Consider the following 17,569-nt stretch of genomic DNA (forward strand, 5'->3'; position numbering starts at 1 on the left):
ATTTTTCTAAGATTTATTTATTAACGTATTGTTTTTATTTTATTTTCTTGAACTCATTCATGACCCTCAGACTTTCTCTTTCTCATACTGATTGTGGTTTTATATTTCATCTTCTTAGATGTATGGCACTTTGTTAAATGACTTGGGATATTTTATTCACAATTTTGGATTCTTTGATCAATCTTGCAAACTAATGTAGTTTTACTCTAAGAGGTAAATCAATAAGTGATATATTGATAAAAAAAAATCTTAATTTAATTCTCTTCCATTTATATTATGTATAATTTAAATTCTAAATTATTTATTTCAATATTCATAATTAAAATAATTATTAATTTATACTAATAGTTAAAACTATATTTAATAAATATAAATGTTAATTTTTTAAAAATATATTTAATAACATGATTTACTAAATGTCATATAAATTAACCTTCACTACCCATTTAATATCACATTGAAAACCTAAGGAAAATCTCTAGTTTACATTATCTTAAGAACTATGACATTTTACCTCTATAATGAAACTTTCTTAAGCTCCAACTTAAATCATTACATATCCTATAAATACGGACCTCTTTTTCTTCCTAATATTTGGAACTTTATTTTGAAAAACTATTTTTTTAATATTTACCTCCAAAAGACTTTGAAGTGACAAGTACAAGCCTTATCCAAATTTTTTGAAACAAAATGCCAAAAATTACAAATATATTTGTATGCATTAAAAAAAAATCATAGACCTCTTCATCTTCATTTGGTGTTTGTCATGTAGAACAAAATCACACTATTTTCTCATATCTACTTCATAATGGTGAAAGACAAAATGAATCTGAGGAGGAATGAAGAAATGCCTAGTGAACGAGTATGTAATTCGAAGAAAAATGTGTCATTTTATATGAGTCAGTGATCACACATGCCCTAGAATGACCCTCACTTATGGTACAGTGACTTGTGGACAAAGATTATTGCATTCATAAAATGATATTGGGGATTCACACTTCCCACAACGAGACCAACTATTTGATGCTAGTAGAGTTACAAATTACACTTGAGGATGTAAAAAATGATGTCATGCAATATGATGACGAATGCATCGAGTTTGGAGAATTTGATAGTGCTAATGACAAGGTAGGGTTTTCTTTTCCTTCTCTTTTTTGTATTGAATTTGGAACACATTTTTTCATCATTAGGCTACAAGCCCTTGTCATTAATCATTAGCTCCTATGGTTTTAGATCTTTAGAGAATCTCACTTGTATCATTGAACCTAGAATTTATCCTTTTGAAGGGGGATGGTGGTTAGTTTCTTGTTGTTTTTGGTTAGTACTATATTTTTCATTGACATATTGTTAAAAGTTTAAAATATTTGTTGCTAAGATTGCACATCACAACCATTATTAGATGTATTTATACTTAGAAAAGAGTGAATTAAAGATTGATTCTCAAGATGCATATCACACTCTGCAATTGATGAGCTAACATTCACTAGAGATTGTGAATCCATAGTCTGCAAATCATTTGGCACAAAAGATGAGGGGAAAATTTCTGATATATTGGAGGATCTTTCCATTTTTTTTTAGCACTGTCCTAATTAGTTTGAGTCTTGTAATTTATAGGTATATCTATATTACACCCTAATGGAAATTGTACTTGTTGAAACATCTGTCTAGCAAATGATGTTTATGGGTATTCTTCAAAGAGTTCAAAAGTAGTTATTGCAACAGATCCATGCTACTAGAGTCTGTGAGATTTAGTTTAGAAGGCTCTTGTATTGATGAAACTACATCAAATATCAATTGCTTAGGTGATGACACAAAAGAATAATGCTTGTATGTGCTAGAAATACTATCACATCATGAGATAATGGAGTCACTTTTGAGTGATTTTCCAGGACAACTGTCAAGTGGCATACTTTGAGGACTAGAGTGGAGATCATCAAACTCTCTAAATCAAATTTTCTTGCAACTTATGATACTACTCCCTTGCCTCATCTCTTTCTTTACAAGTTCTGTAGAATTTTAGTTAGTTCCCTTGTTATCTCTTCTTCTTGTTTTATTTCATCCTTTTCATTTAATTGGGTAGATTCCAAATCCAAGGTTGTGTAAATTAGATGATACTTCAATTCATCAAGATTTTGCACCATCAGAAGTTTAACTATTTGTAAAAAAAAATGAAATGCTAAGTAATATTTAATTTCACACTCATAGGTTTTCCAAAGGTTAACAAGCTAAGTAGAAATCTTAGGAACAATTATATATCTTCATACTTTTACTTTCTCGTAGTGCCTCATATTCACTTTGAATAGGTTAATTATTCAGTACATTAATCCTATTCCCATGTCTAGATCCCTATTACTATTTAATGCAACATTTTCAAGAAATTTAAAATAAATCTAACTATTTATTGCACATTTTTATACACTCCACATTTCAGTCAAGAGAGAAGCATTATTATTGGTTTCAATAAGAAGATCCCATGCTTTATCTTTTTAAATAGACTCTAATTTGAATCATAATATAAATAAACTAAGCAAGGAACCCTTGTGACATCGTCAACATGAAAATACTTCAATACTACATACTATGTAATGCAACCAACTCAATTATGTACCTTCACTTGTAAAATAATTAATAACATACTACATATATTTATAAAGTTAATGTCCTAATCTTAACTAGAGAAACATTTAGGAAATATTTCAAACATGTTACCCTTGTTTGATATTTTAGTCACTTGTCATTATCTAGGATAGTGGATTCACATTTTGTTTGCAATATCAAGAACATAATTATTTCCATATGAGAAAGGTTAGAGAAAGCCCATATCTAATTGATTTCACAAATACACATGTAACTTGGAGAAAACTATTTGCTTCTATAATTATGATTGATGGAATTCCAAGATGAACAAGAATGAACTCAAAATTCCATTTAGTCATTAGAGACATTAGTGGGGTTTGAAACACTAGGATCTCCCTCCAAAACAACCTAAAAATTTACTTCTAAAGGATTTTTCTAGCTGCTATCTATTTTACTTAGGACATAGAGTTTAGGGTAAGGCTCAAAAGGCTTAAATAAGAAAAAAAATTGAACTTTAAGGTTTGGCTTGAGTTGTTTAAAAGGAAAATATTTTTGCAATCATAATTTACCCAATAGTCTTGAAACTTGACAATCAAGATTTAGATTGCCAAAAGAAACAACAATGTTATCAAAATCATTGATAGGCAATGAAACATCAAAGTGGCTTGCATGAAAAAAATAATAATGTGTTCCCCTAATGACTAAAAGCTTGTTTTCCAATGATGCATTAACTAGTGGACACCAACTAGTGATAGGTCATTGGCTTGAGAGTATGGCTCTAGCTCAAAATTTGGAATAGGAAATTGTGAATTTGTAACCATGTAAACCCAACCTATAGTAGGCCTACTAGAAACCTTCTAGAAGTATGTAGAATGAAAATTTGAACTCAAGGAAATAATAAGCACATAATAAATGGGTTTGTATTCAAGTTCCCATATGGTTGACATAATCCTAAAATCATCAGGCGAAGAATCTTAATTTAAGTTGTGATAAAGGGGAAAATTCTCGAGACCATTCAAACCATAGAAACCACATGTAGTTTTAAAATATTTTGTCTAAACTAGATAGAGTTAGGATATTTTAGGGAGATCAAGTAGGAGTATTACTTTATCTTGTAACACTTTATCAAGTAGATGTTAATGGAGAAAAGGAGGGCACAAAATATGAAGCACCTAAAAATTGTCAACTCATATATAATCAAAAGATGCTACTGACTTAAAAATTGAGAGTTTACAACAAAAGGCCTCCTTGAGTTTTGACAATATATCGGGCAATGATGTAATTGAAAATCAAATTGAATCCTTTTCATATCCTATAGAGAAAGGAGAACTAATTATGGAAAAATAATGTATAGATATTAATGATGGAGCATAGGAGGCAACAAAATCTAAAGCACCTAAAAATTTGTCAATAGATACACAATCAAATGATGTTATTGCCTTTGAAATTGATAGTTTGAAACAAAAGAATTCCTTGAATTTTGACAATATTATAGGAAATGATGTATGTGAAAGTCAAAATAGAACTTGATCCCAGTCTATAGAGAAAAGGGAACCAATTGTGCATTTGTATTCAGATGTCAATGATGATGCATAGGAGGCAACAAAATCTACAATAGCTGAAAATTTGCAATAGTGACAAAATTAAATGATGTTTTTGTCTTGGAAATTGAAAATTTGAAATGAAAGTCTCCTTTAACTTTCAGCAATGTTTCAGGAAATGAGATACTTGAAGATTAAAAAAAAAATTTGTCCCTGTCATCAAGAAAATATGAATTGATTTTAGACCAAAACTTTCTTCCAACATTTTCGAAAAATTTATTTGGAGAAAATATTTTAAAAATATAAATATGAAAAAAATAGTTATATTGCTCCATGATCCCCTTAGGGGTCATTAAGGACAAATCTTCTTGGCAATCAAGGAAAAACTTCAATCTAGCCTTTAAACAGTAAATGTGAACCTAAAATGCCATTAGAAAAGATTGAAAATTATAAACATAATGAAGAATATTCCTTTTTTTCATTCTGAGGGGTTACCTTCTACCAACATAAAATAAAATAATCTCATAGTGGAAAAATTGAGAGAAGGCATTCATGTTGTAGAATCTATACATGTATGTGAAGTAGTAGTTGAAAACAATTCAAATAAAAAAGAAAATTGCTCTAACTTAACATTAAAGAATCTGGATCTGGACAAGTTAGGACTTAATATTTTAAATTGTACAAACATGGATGATAAAAAAATTGGAAACAACACAAGAGAATAAATAAATAACAAATCCTTTACCATTATATTGGATAGAAGAAATTTATGTGGTTCAAACACTCTAAAAAAGATTGTCTAAAAATTCCATAGAAGTAGGATATAGCTCGAAATGCTCAAGGTGTCACTCTCTCCCCTAATATAGACAGCAAAAAAAAAGGGATGGGGAAGTGATTTATCTAAAAATTTCAGTTTATTGGAATAAATACTAACAGGTAGACTAGGATATGGTAGCAAACAAAGAAAATTAGGCAAAATCAATGGGGCAAAATTTTTCCTTCCATAGATGCATTGCTTGATCAGATAGTGATGATGAAGGGGAAGATAATTCAGAATATGCAACATTTGATTACACCAATCCTGATAGAGGACTTCAAATCATGAATCCTCATAAAAATATTGGACTAGATATGCTAGTGTTGTCAGAACCTACAAATATGAAGTGTCTTCTAGTAATGTTCTTACCAAGGAAACCTAGTACAATTGATCTAGTCAAAGCTTTTGGTCACTATGGAAATTTTGATGAAGTCAAAATTATTCCATCAAAGAGAGAATAAAATAGATTTAATTATGATTCTATCATCTTTAGCATAAGTTGTTGAAGTCTTGGTCCTGTAAGTTATTTTAATTTATTAGAAACTATTAGGTAAACATTACAACAATTTTTGAGGTATGTTTTGTCACTATTATAAACTTTTGATGTGTTATAGTATGGGAATAGTTGATAAAATCTTTATCTATTGGAATTTGTAGCATATGTGGATCATAAGTTAATGAATATATTTAAAATACTATACTTGTACAATTGCATGTGTTTTACATTTTGTTTTGAGCTGTTGTTGTGAATATGAAATATTTTTGGTTATTCTGTCTATGAAAGAGGCTACCATTAGATATTTAGTTTCTCCCTGCTCTCATAAGATAAGTAGCTTATAAGGAAGATCTCCTATTATGGACAACTCACTGCAAGCATGTCTGGTGGTGTCTAGTGGCAAGAACACAATGAGTGGAGGTTGGGGAAACTATGTTGTAGTTTGAAATCAATAGAACTGACACATGATTGTTTCGATATGCTTAAAAATGTCTGGTTGTGTAGCTCATCTTTGAAAATGTAGGATATATTTAACATCATCAATAAATGACGATTATTCTTCTTTTTCCTTCCTTGGAACCTTCTTATGTGGCTTTTAGAAATTGAAAAACTATGTTTTTGGTATTTCAAGAAACACACACCTGTCCTTTCACAATTCATATGATAATAATATAAAGCAAGTAGATAATGCTAGACCAGTTAGAGATCTTTAAGAAGATTTACTTCTAAGGATTTATGATGAAGGGTACTCCCTTAATACCATAAACCATAATAGAAAACATAGAAATAACAGCAAATACGAGAACACAATATGGACTTCTTATTTGTGTTGTAAATGCAGAATTACAAAATTCACAAGTACAATATGCTCAGCCACATGGGCACCTTCATTACAATAATTTGCAAGACAAGCTATGAATTATCACCCAGAGTTGTTCTAAAAAATGTTTGGTCCTTTCTTAAATAGGCAATTTTATGGTGCTCGAGAACGTTCCAGATGCTCAAACTTAATAGCTAGGGCCGAAAGACTGTAACAATACATATAGAGTCAGCCAAATACATCTTTGACAATTATTCATGAGTTATGTTCTTTCAAGGAAAAAAATTCCTTCATTGAGAGCATTGATCTTCCTATGATATTTTTTTAGATTTTATAAATATTGCCATGAAGTTAACAAATATATAGATGTGAAGGGTATTGTAATGGAAGAGTGATGCCTATAGAACAAGGCTATGACTTTAACCTCTTACTAATTTATGATTTCCACATTTAATAAAGTCCATAATTTATGATGTTTACTTAGTGGTACCTGTAGGATAGTGCTTGTGAATTCCTTTTCATTTATTTTGCATTGCTACCAAATCTAGCCATTTTAGTTGACATTGTTGTTTTATAACATAGAAGACATGTGTCATGAAGAAGGGAGTCTAGATGTGGAAGAACATGTTTTGTATGGTAGGTTAATATATGATATCTAACCATTAGGGGTAGAGGTCAATTATGATTCATATTGAATATTTTATTAGTAGTTTGCATCTTTACTTTGAGAATTGAAATTTAACTTTTGTTTTTACCTATGGTTGAAACTTTTTTTTGACTCTATAGTCAGAACATAGCTAGTTTCATTTGATAGGAAGTGTTGCAAACATTTATCAGCCTTTTCTTGACATGGTCTAGGTACATGATTTCCTATGGCTTTAGACATGTGACCTGGTGGATTTTAATTTAATATTTAGTCCATTCTGACTAGTTCTCAATGAACAAGAACTTATATACTAGGTTCAACAAAAATCAAATAGCTTAGCAAGGAATGAATTTGAGCGCTATTGTTCATGGTAGGTGATTTGTTCCATCAACATCACTTACAGACTCATTTTAAGGCTTTGAATTTTTATTTCCAACTAACATGGTGATCTTCATAAAAAGTAATAATAATATTTTTTATTCACATTAACAAACTTATCAATCAAAATATTGTATATATGCACTAAATCTTTGTTGATACTATCATATCCATGTTATATTAAGATTATTGCCATGATAATAGTAGCATGTCAAAGTACAACTAAATTAGCCATTGTGGTGCACTCAATGTCTTTATAGATAATATAGTGAGGGATAGATAGGGGCCCTTGGTCAAACATTTAAATAGAAAGAAACAAATACAACTTAAATGGGCATACTCTTTATTTTATGTTACTATACAATTCCAAAAGGCACAACTTGCTAACTACCTAAGAGCCCAAAAATGCATCCTAGAAAAAGGAACAACTACAACTAGAATAAAGACACCACTAAAGATTTGAGTCACCCAACTTATAGTTCCAACTATTGTCCCTTTAGCATGTTACCCTAGATTCTTGGCCTTGACCCAAGTTATCACATTCTTCTTGAACAACCACCACTATAGTATTCTAGCACTTGAATTTCACATAATAGATGTTTGACTCCTATATAGATGTTTATTTTAATTTATTGTCAACCAATAAGGAAAAAATGAAGGGCATCCATAACAACTAGAAAATTTACCACTATACTTGAAATTAGATTGAAAGCCCATATAATTATTTCTTTATTCCTAGTATGTTCTTAGTGACCATATTTGTACACCAACCACTATTGTTAGTTTGTTCAATCCATAGGTTACCTCTTGTGTCCCCGCCTTCCCTTTTCCCCAAAGATAGTATAATCATGATGTGTTGAAATAAGGATATGGAACACCCAACAACCTATCTTAGAAGATGAAACTCTCATTTTTTATTTAGAAACATGGATATGGGGCAATGAAAAATGGACAAATGGGGGGTTGGTTAGAAATTTGGTCCTTGAGGAAAGGATCATTAGTTTTAAACATCATAAGAATTATGTATCATTGCCCATAATAACCAATAAAATGGAAAATCATCTATATTGACTTTCACAAACTCAACTATGAAACCTCCTTGTGATGAAATAAATAGAAGCCATAATAATAGCAAAGATTCAAGAGGGTACCATAAAGCTACACTATAAATCCAATACATCAAAAGGCTACAAGAAAAAACATGATGCCAATTTGTTTTTATATGTCTTGAAAGCTGAGCTTTCTCACCCCCAAAGGATAATAGATATCCAACCTAAAAAGACTACAACCTCACTATCCAATAGTAAAAGTAATTATCATAAGATAAGTGAGGAGTTTATTAGACTACTGCCTTGGAGTTGATTAGCCAAGGAGCTTTGTCAATAAGAATCCCAAAAATACAAGTCGAGGTGGGAGGTGATTGAACAAAATATTGTCTAACCTAGTCTATGAATCCACATAACTAGTCATCAATATTGAAAAAGGAGGCTGGAATACCCCTTTGGCAAATAGATTTTCCTCTTTACTTCACTTCTAGTAGTAGTGGGTAAACAAGGTATCACTAAATTATTGACATAAAGTTAATGCATTTTCCAAAGGCTATTATTCAAACTCAAGTGGTCCATTATATGAAACCACTATACTACTATTGAAATTTTTTTGTGAACAATAACATGCTTGCACTCCATAGGAGAGGCCAAAAGTCATAGAATCTTCCCACTACATTTCGTTACATGATCTCTAACCAGAAATGCTTGTGGAGTCCGTAGTCACAAAACATACCTGCATTTTTAGGATGCAAGCACTCCTACATCAATATAAATCATCACTTTTTCTTTTTTCTCTTGATAGTAATCCCTCAAAATCCTTTTCATGTACTCCTCTATGACATCTCTGTTTGTTGTTCATAAGAGTGATCTAATGATTCACTCTGGAAAAATGCTCCTTGCACATATGAATAATAGTCCCCTTCTATTTTATATAAACTCAAGTTACTATTTGTTGAGATAATGGGTGTTGCACACATTGCATAATATTGTTATTTTATTATTTTATTTTATTATGTAATGTTGTGCCTAGATGGACGTGCAACATGTAAAGATTCCTATGGAATATTCTTGATGAGTTGTATTGTAACATTGTGATAATATTTTATGTAATTATCTAATATTGGGGAAAAGAATTAAATGCCCAATATTAAATGTGGGGTCAGTGGGTTAGATAGCACATGGTTTTAGCACATGGTTTATGTAATACCACTTAGTGGTTTTGTGGGACTTGCTACTATATAAGCAGCCACAAGGGTAGTTGTTGTAGGAGAGTAAGAGTGACAAGGAGGAGATAAAAGGCAAGAGGCGAGCGGCACAAGGCTTGACAGGTTAGCCAAGGGAGCATTTGTGAAGGTTGAAAGCATGGCATGGGATGTGTGGATTCATGCTTGTTCACATAGTTTGCTCGGTTGTGGCTATGGCCATGAAGGCTTCCATGGTTGTATGGCAATGGTATTTTTGCTAAATAATACATGATGATGGATGCTTTTGGAGGCTGGGTTTTTCCCTCAATGAGGGTTTTCGAGGGTATATCTTGTGTCACATTTTATGGGTATGTTTTCTATTCTCTTGCATGTGGATTTTAATTTCATGTTTATTTTAGATCTATTATGGGTTATGTGGAAATGGTTACATTCTTTGTTGCCAAGTTTCCTTACAAGTGGTATCAGAGCTATGGTTTTATTATTGTAACCCTAGATTGAATCCATGGGAATGCATGAGAGGATAAAAAAAAAAAAAGGGGCAAGATATATGAATGATTTATTGCAGATCTGAGGGTTTTGGATTTGCTGTTATGATGGGATGTTAAAAAGATTTGGGTGTGTGAAATTGTTGGACAAAAAGATTTTTTCGGATGTTTCATTTAAATGAGGGTTTTGGGGGTTAGCTTGTAGAAATGACCTCCTAGGTAAAAACAGACCTCACCATTGGATCCGAGTCGACATTTTCATAAAATTTGATATATAATATGCCCTAGTTTGGCCATGTTCAGAGGAAATGAAAGAGTTTTTTAATTTCAGCCCATGATGGCCGTCAAATTTAATCCTGTCGGAATTTTTGTCACTGAAAAAATAAAAAATAAAAAATCGTACTGAAAATGGTAAAAAGACTGTCTTAGTAAAACGGCCATAACTTTCTCTCAGAATATCAGATTTCAGAGTTCTTATAGGCGTTGGAAAGCTAATTCAGAGCACTACAAGATGGTGTAGGCTTGGTTCCATGGTTTTGAAATTTTTTCAGGTTTTAAGAGCCCTAAAGTCAGATGTTATTTATTTTGACCACGGATTAGGGCATAACTTGGGCATACGGAGTCGGACTTTGGACTTCGAGTAGTCAACGGAAAGCTCTTGGAGAGTTCTACATATTGGTTTAGATTTGGTGCAGGTTTGGCATAATTTATTTGTTGATATATTGATATGAACAGTTTATAGGTATATTTTGACTATGGTAACATTGTGAGTTTATGGCATTGGGAGATTTAAGATTTGATGTCATTGTATACTCAGTTCATATACTCAAGTTTGGTCTCATGATGATATGGTTATTAGTATTTTGTTTGGATATGCATGATGACTTGTTGGGTCTATAGGTTGTGCAGTGTTGTAAGCGGTCTATACTTACAGGTTGCATTTATAGCTTGGTTATGGGTTGTCTTTGCCCATTGATCTTTCATTATTGATGCATATTCAGATTGGTGGCTTGGATTTGGGTTGTCTATGCCCTAAGTCACATGATTTTATCTTCATGTAGAAGGGATGAGATGTTCTTACCAGGTATAGTCATGGTGGAGGATTGTGGTTGACTATTTTATGCTGACAGGTTGGACACTTTGAGAACCAGATGCTCAGTTCATGGATGTGATCATGGTGCCATGGATTTTGGCATGACATGATTGGATATACAGGTACATCCTTGATGTTCATTAGCTTGGATTTCTGATATAGTTATGGTGGTATATCTTCTTGGTTGAGGATCATGGTTATTTGGTTTCTTTTGAGGAGCTCATGATGTGCACTTTGAGTTCTTTGATGGTTTAATGCCTTGGGTTATTCTCATGGTTAGAGGATGGTTTTTCATCATGATGTCATGGATAGCTTGGATACACGGTTTAGTGGGAGCTTGTGACAGTCATGGGGCGACAGTGCAGGATTAGTTCCTGGTTTGGTTTGGATCTTCAAGTAGGAGATGGATTTTATGATGCCATAGGTGACTTGGTACCACGGTTGAGTGGGAGTTGTTGGCATTGATTTATTTATTGAGTGTTTGCAGATGTTGGAGGTTTGTCTTAGATCCTGTTGCTGCAGAAGCGTCTTTGACATTTGCATGGTGCACTTGTTATCTTCATAGTGTTTGAAGATGGTTAGATCTTGAGGACTCATGGAGTTCTTGGTTATCTTCATGGTGTGTGGAGATGGTTCTTCCTAGTATGTGGAGATGGTTTTTCTTCATGGTGTGTGGAGATGGTTGCATCTTGAGGACTCATAGAGTTCTTGGAAAAGGTGTGGTTTATGCTTCTATTTGTCATGTTATCCTTGGTGTGAAGATGGTTTCATTATTATGTCATGGTATACTCTTGATACGCATTTAGAGTTGTGACATGTTATAGTATGTTCATATGGAGCATGTTATCTCTTTGGTTGAGATGGTAAGATCATGTTGTCATGTTTATGTTCCTGAGGCCATGGTTGGAACTTTGACATTGATCTTGGTTTAGTTTCTTTGTATTGAGTACACTGATCATAAGCTGGATACTTCATGATATTGCTATGTTGCATTTGAAGTTGGCATGAATTGATTGGTTACAGGTGCTCATGGATACTTAGAGACAGTGGTGACACTGATTTCTCTTGGATTAGAGAATTATTTGTTGAGATGGTTGATGGTTTCAGCAGGAAGTCCGAGGGGCAGTCACCTGATATGGACTTGAGAGGAGATTGTTCTTAGATGAGTCTTGGTTGGAGACTTGGGTATCTTGATGAGCATTCTCATTCCCCACTCTTGGTCTACTCGGCGGTTTTCTACTTGAGAGGTATAGCCCATTGTTTATCTCAGTTGCATTATATTTATGCTTGTCTTTCATGGATATGGATCTTGAGTTATGGTACATGAGTTAGTTCTAGAGGGTTTATTTGAGAGATGGTTTAGCATTGGTTATCTCCATGTGCATATGTTGTTATGCTGGTTGAGTTTGGGAGATGGTTCTATATTGGGCATATTCCTTGGATTAGGAATGGTCATTCCTTGGTTTAGGAATGGTTTATTGAGTTTGATCTTCTTGTGAGAGGCTTACATCCATGATGAGTTATATGGTATGGTTTGGGTGTTGTTGAGGCTTCTTGTTGGGGTTTTATGGAGAAGATCATTCTTGCACAGTTTACATCTAGAGGTGTGTGTAGAAGGACATGATACAGGTTATGATTTGCATGGTTTCTCTTGTCTTGGTTATCTTCCTGGATGTTCAATTTTTCCTACATTGGATTTGAGATTGGTTCGAGATTGTGATCACTGGTTTGTGCTCATGTTTGTCATGTGAGAGATGACATGGTTATTTCTTTATCTCTTTCCTTTGTTGGTTGTGGAGAATTTGGGAGACTATTGGAGACTTGTTATGAGAGTTGTTCTTGCAGGATATCAGTTTATGTATTGTGGATGTCCTTGATACTACATGGATTCACTTCTTTGAGATGTGTTGAGTGGATTGGTTATAGATTTGACATTATCTTTTGCAGTGGGAGCTTCTTGGTATATATGTGGCAAGTATTGCTCTTGAGGCTTGTGATTGCAGGTTCCAGATTGGATATGTTGGTGATATAAGATTCACTTGTTATACCTTTGAGGTATGGATAGTTGGATGGGTTTGGCACTTGCTGTGGGTGCTATTTCAGCTATGGATATTTTGACAACTACGGATACATGTGATTACCTTTGGATCAGGTTTTTGTGCTTGGAATTTTTAGTTGGTACAAGATTTTATGATCTTCTAATGCCACAGGTTGGGTGGCTTTCTCTTTGGATGGCTTCTATGTATGTCCAGTGGGAGTGGCATAATAGGAGGTGAGATCATTCATGTTCGAGATGCTGAATAATTTGATTTTGTTGCGAGTACCAGGATGGAGCACTTGGTGTATTTTGATCCATGATGGTGGATGTGGTGGGAGGGATTGTTCCCTTGTTCATTTATGTGGCTACAGATTAACCCTATGCAATGTATACAACAAGTGGGAGATTGTTGAGATAATGGGTGTTGCACACATTGCATAATATTGTTATTTTATTATTTTATTTTATTATGTAATGTTGTGCCTAGATGGACATGCAACATGTAAAGATTCCTATGGAATATTCTTGATGAGTTGTATTGTAACATTGTGATAATATTTTATGTAATTATCTAATATTGGGGAAAAGAATTAAATGCCCAATATTAAATGTGGAGTCAGTGGGTTAGATAGCACATGGTTTTAGCACATGGTTTATGTAATACCACTTAGTGGTTTTGTGGGACTTGCTACTATATAAGCAGCCACAAGGGTAGTTGTTGTAGGAGAGTAAGAGTGACAAGGAGAAGATAAAAGGCAAGAGTCGAGCGGGACAAGGCTTGACAGGTTAGCCAAGGGAGCATTTGTGAAGGTTGAAAGCATGGCATGGGATGTGTGGATTCATGCTTGTTCACATAGTTTGCTCAGTTGTGGCTATGGCCATGAAGGCTTCCATGGTTGTATGGCAATGGTATTTTTGCTGAATAATACATGATGATGGATTCTTTTGGAGACTGGGTTTTTCCCTCAATGAGGGTTTCCCAGGGTATATCTTGTGTCACATTTTATGGGTATGTTTTCTATTCTCTTGCATGTGGATTTTAATTTCGTGTTTATTTTAGATCTATTATGGGTTATGTGGAAACGGTTACATTCTTTGTTGCCAAGTTTCCTTACACTATTTTCATTGTTTCATAGAATAAAAAATGTGAACCTATATGGGTCATCATATTTTGTGCATGCATATTCTCGAGTGTTGGTTCTTCTTTGGACCAAGTGTTTCAATATTCATGTGCAACAAGCAATACCACGTATTGTTATTCTATTTTTAATGGTAAGAAAAGAACATTTCCCCCATATGGATAGGTTGATAATGTTGTTTCTATTTTAATTTGTATTATAATTTTCAAATCAATATTTCAAATTCCAATCAGTGATCTATCTAATGGTAGATAAATAGGAACTATGAACACTACAATTTTGGCACATCCATACTGACTGTGCACTTGTCCTAACTGGGGAGCGAAACATATTACAAACAAGGAACATGGATAAAGTGTTATGGAATTCAAATATATCAATTTAAGGTAATTAGTCTATTTCTTGATATCAATGAAAAGGTCAATTTCATTCCTATTTTTGATATCCATGTTCAAAGTATGGTATGCCATCAAGTTGGTAATAGATTGCACAAGAGTTCCTCTTACTTTTGATGCTATAACACTAGGTTTTGGGGTTTCTAGGTGTATTAGTTTCCTTATCTATACCAAAGGTCAGGCTTGTCTTAATGTTGGATTTAATCTTACTATTGGAATGAATATGTGCTACTTAGAGCTCAAATTAATATTAATGTACCAGACTAATTACCTTGATGTGCTCTCTCTAAGATATGGGGTAGCTAAGAATTAGATGACTAATAGTTATCAGAACGAGTATTGCATCAAGCACTTCATTCTTTTGTTTAGAAAATTATACTTCCAATTAAAAAAGTCAAAAATTGATTTAAAATGAATTACTAATTAATAAACATCAAAAATTGGTTTAAATTGAATTACTAATTAATAAACAACTCACACATTCATGACATCTATGCAGTTGATACATTCGCCTTCCTTCACTCATTTCTACTTAACTCTCTACTACCGTTGAAATGTTGTAGCATTTAATTCCTTCTAATATAGATCTCAAAACTCTAAAATTATATTTTCCCAACTTGTCAATTCATCCATCAAGTATCTTTTCATCATACAACTCAAAAAACTCTCTCTTTAGAGAGATGAGAGCTTTAGTTCTAAAATTCTTTTTAAGATTGGTGAAAATTGAAAAATACTATAATCATTATCCATTAATTTGGGTTAGATAGATGAAAAACCAAAGATTTGGAGTTACATAGTTGGCCTTGAATAGTTTCTCAAAGGTTACTCTAATTAGAATCCCCTTACTTGGTCTTTGATGGATCTCCACTTCATAATCATATGTTTGTTACAATTTGGTGGTTGGTGACACCAATGCTTAAATTACTTGATCTAGGTTATGTATTAGAGAGAGATGTGAAAGAAATATTTAATTTTTAAAATTCCAATCTTAGTGAACCTCTACTTTGCCACTCTATCATTGAAATGAAAGAAGACAAGACCAAAGCTTTTCTAAACTTACATAAACTATATCTAGCCTTAATATCATATTCTCTCATGAGTATCATCTCAAAAAATCTATCCTTTCTCACTCATTTGGATCTTCAAGATGTGCCTTTTAAAGAACTTTATGCAACCTTGTACATGACAAACTAAGGAACTCAACAAACTAGTGGGTGTTCAAGATTGTGATATTTGTCATTAGCTTGAAGACAAGATTTTTGTCCTACGTCCTTCAAAAGGGTTAATGATATTGAGATTCTTATAATGAAAAAAAAACTTCTCAAATTTGGAACGTTTAAGGATTTTTTGTTTTTGTCATATTATAGATGTTAGTTTCTGATCAATTCTACATACATGTCTGAACTTGCAAAACCTTGAATTGTTGCACACAACCCAGCTGATAGATCTAGTATTTCATGATATTTTAGCAACTCCCCTTTATCTAGATCAAGTGAGTTTGAGGTTCTACAATTTAATTACTAAATTTTCTATTATAAATTTGGCATATTCAGTAAAATTTGACAAGTTCTTGATTTAAAGGGTTGCAAGGGTGTAATGGACGATTCCCTCAAAGTTGTCTGAGTTCTTACAAAATTGAAAATATTGCATTTGAGTAGTTTTGATATCAACGATCTTTCCTTAACCTATTTAGGAAGAGGCAAGGCACCTTTGTTATCACTCTTTTTGAGAAGATGTCAAAGAGTAACCCATAAGGGAATATGTTCTCTAATTTTCAATTCCCTTATTCAAATCCTATAAGACCTTGACTTGTCAAATATTCCAAATTTAACTGATAATTCTATTCTATCCTCTGTCAAGAGTAGGGTGCAGATTGTGGAACTTCAACTAAGGAAATGTCAATGTATTAGTGATACATCTATGATAGTACTGACATTGATGTAGATTATAGGCCAAGGATATGAATGGACACTAAGATTATTGGATATATATATCTATATATATAATAGTTTAAGTATTACGTAAATTTCATTTTTAAAGTTTAAAAAGCCTTATATTTCAAGATTAAGATGGTTTGGTGTAGGACTAAACTTGAATGGAGATATGATAGATACACTAGGAAAGAATTGAACATTGTTGCAAATATCTGAGGGTCATGAGTCAGACCAAGGCCATCAAGATCAATTAGATTAATTTTTCAAGCATGATATTGAGAAAGAAGTTGAACTTGATGAGTCACTAAGGAATAAAAAATATCAAAATGAGGAAGATGATGAAATTAAACAATGGTTATGGGTATGTGTAGGATCACAATGTGCAAAAAAGTGGCGATCTAAAAAATATCTAGTTCTAAAATGCCTAAAAGCATTTCAAAATCTATCTGACTTTTTTCCCACCCATCCTAATACCAAAATAAAATATTAATACCTTTATAAGGCCTATTATTTCTTTTCATACCAACGCTACATGGTCAACTTAAAAAATGTCATGAAAACATGTTTTTGGTCTGTTCTTGTGTTTCTTTTACTCCAAACATGTGGCTGATGACTTTTTTCACCCAAATTTGATGAAATGAAAAGAGTTTCTTAAGAATTTTCTTATGTTTCCATGAATGTATTTTCTATCAAATTATGAGTTTAGTAAGTAATTATTATTCATTTTCTAATGGAGTTATGCATAAAGTGTTGATTAACACACTGCTTGAAAAACAAATATAACTTTCAAACAGTATAATATTTTTGAAATGTAAAAGATGCATCACATTATATACTTCTTCTACTATAATAAAAATAAAATAAATATATATTATGTAAATTTTTGAATTAGTTAAGGTGGTCAAACATGGGAGTTTTTTCTAATTCTAAAAATACTATAGTACAAAATTCAAAAT

General features: G+C 32.6%; 1 pseudogene; it reads left to right on the top strand.

Annotated features, from left to right (window-relative positions):
• The first annotated feature begins 808 nt into the window (after positions 1-808).
• Positions 809-17,569, top strand: part of LOC149546469 (F-box/LRR-repeat protein 10-like) — a 56,305-nt pseudogene continuing 39,544 nt past the window's right edge.

The sequence above is a fragment of the Cupressus sempervirens genome, chromosome 7, assembly GCF_028749045.1.
Source record: "Cupressus sempervirens isolate cs-2001-9-10 chromosome 7, ASM2874904v1, whole genome shotgun sequence".
Lineage (NCBI taxonomy): Eukaryota > Viridiplantae > Streptophyta > Pinopsida > Cupressales > Cupressaceae > Cupressus > Cupressus sempervirens.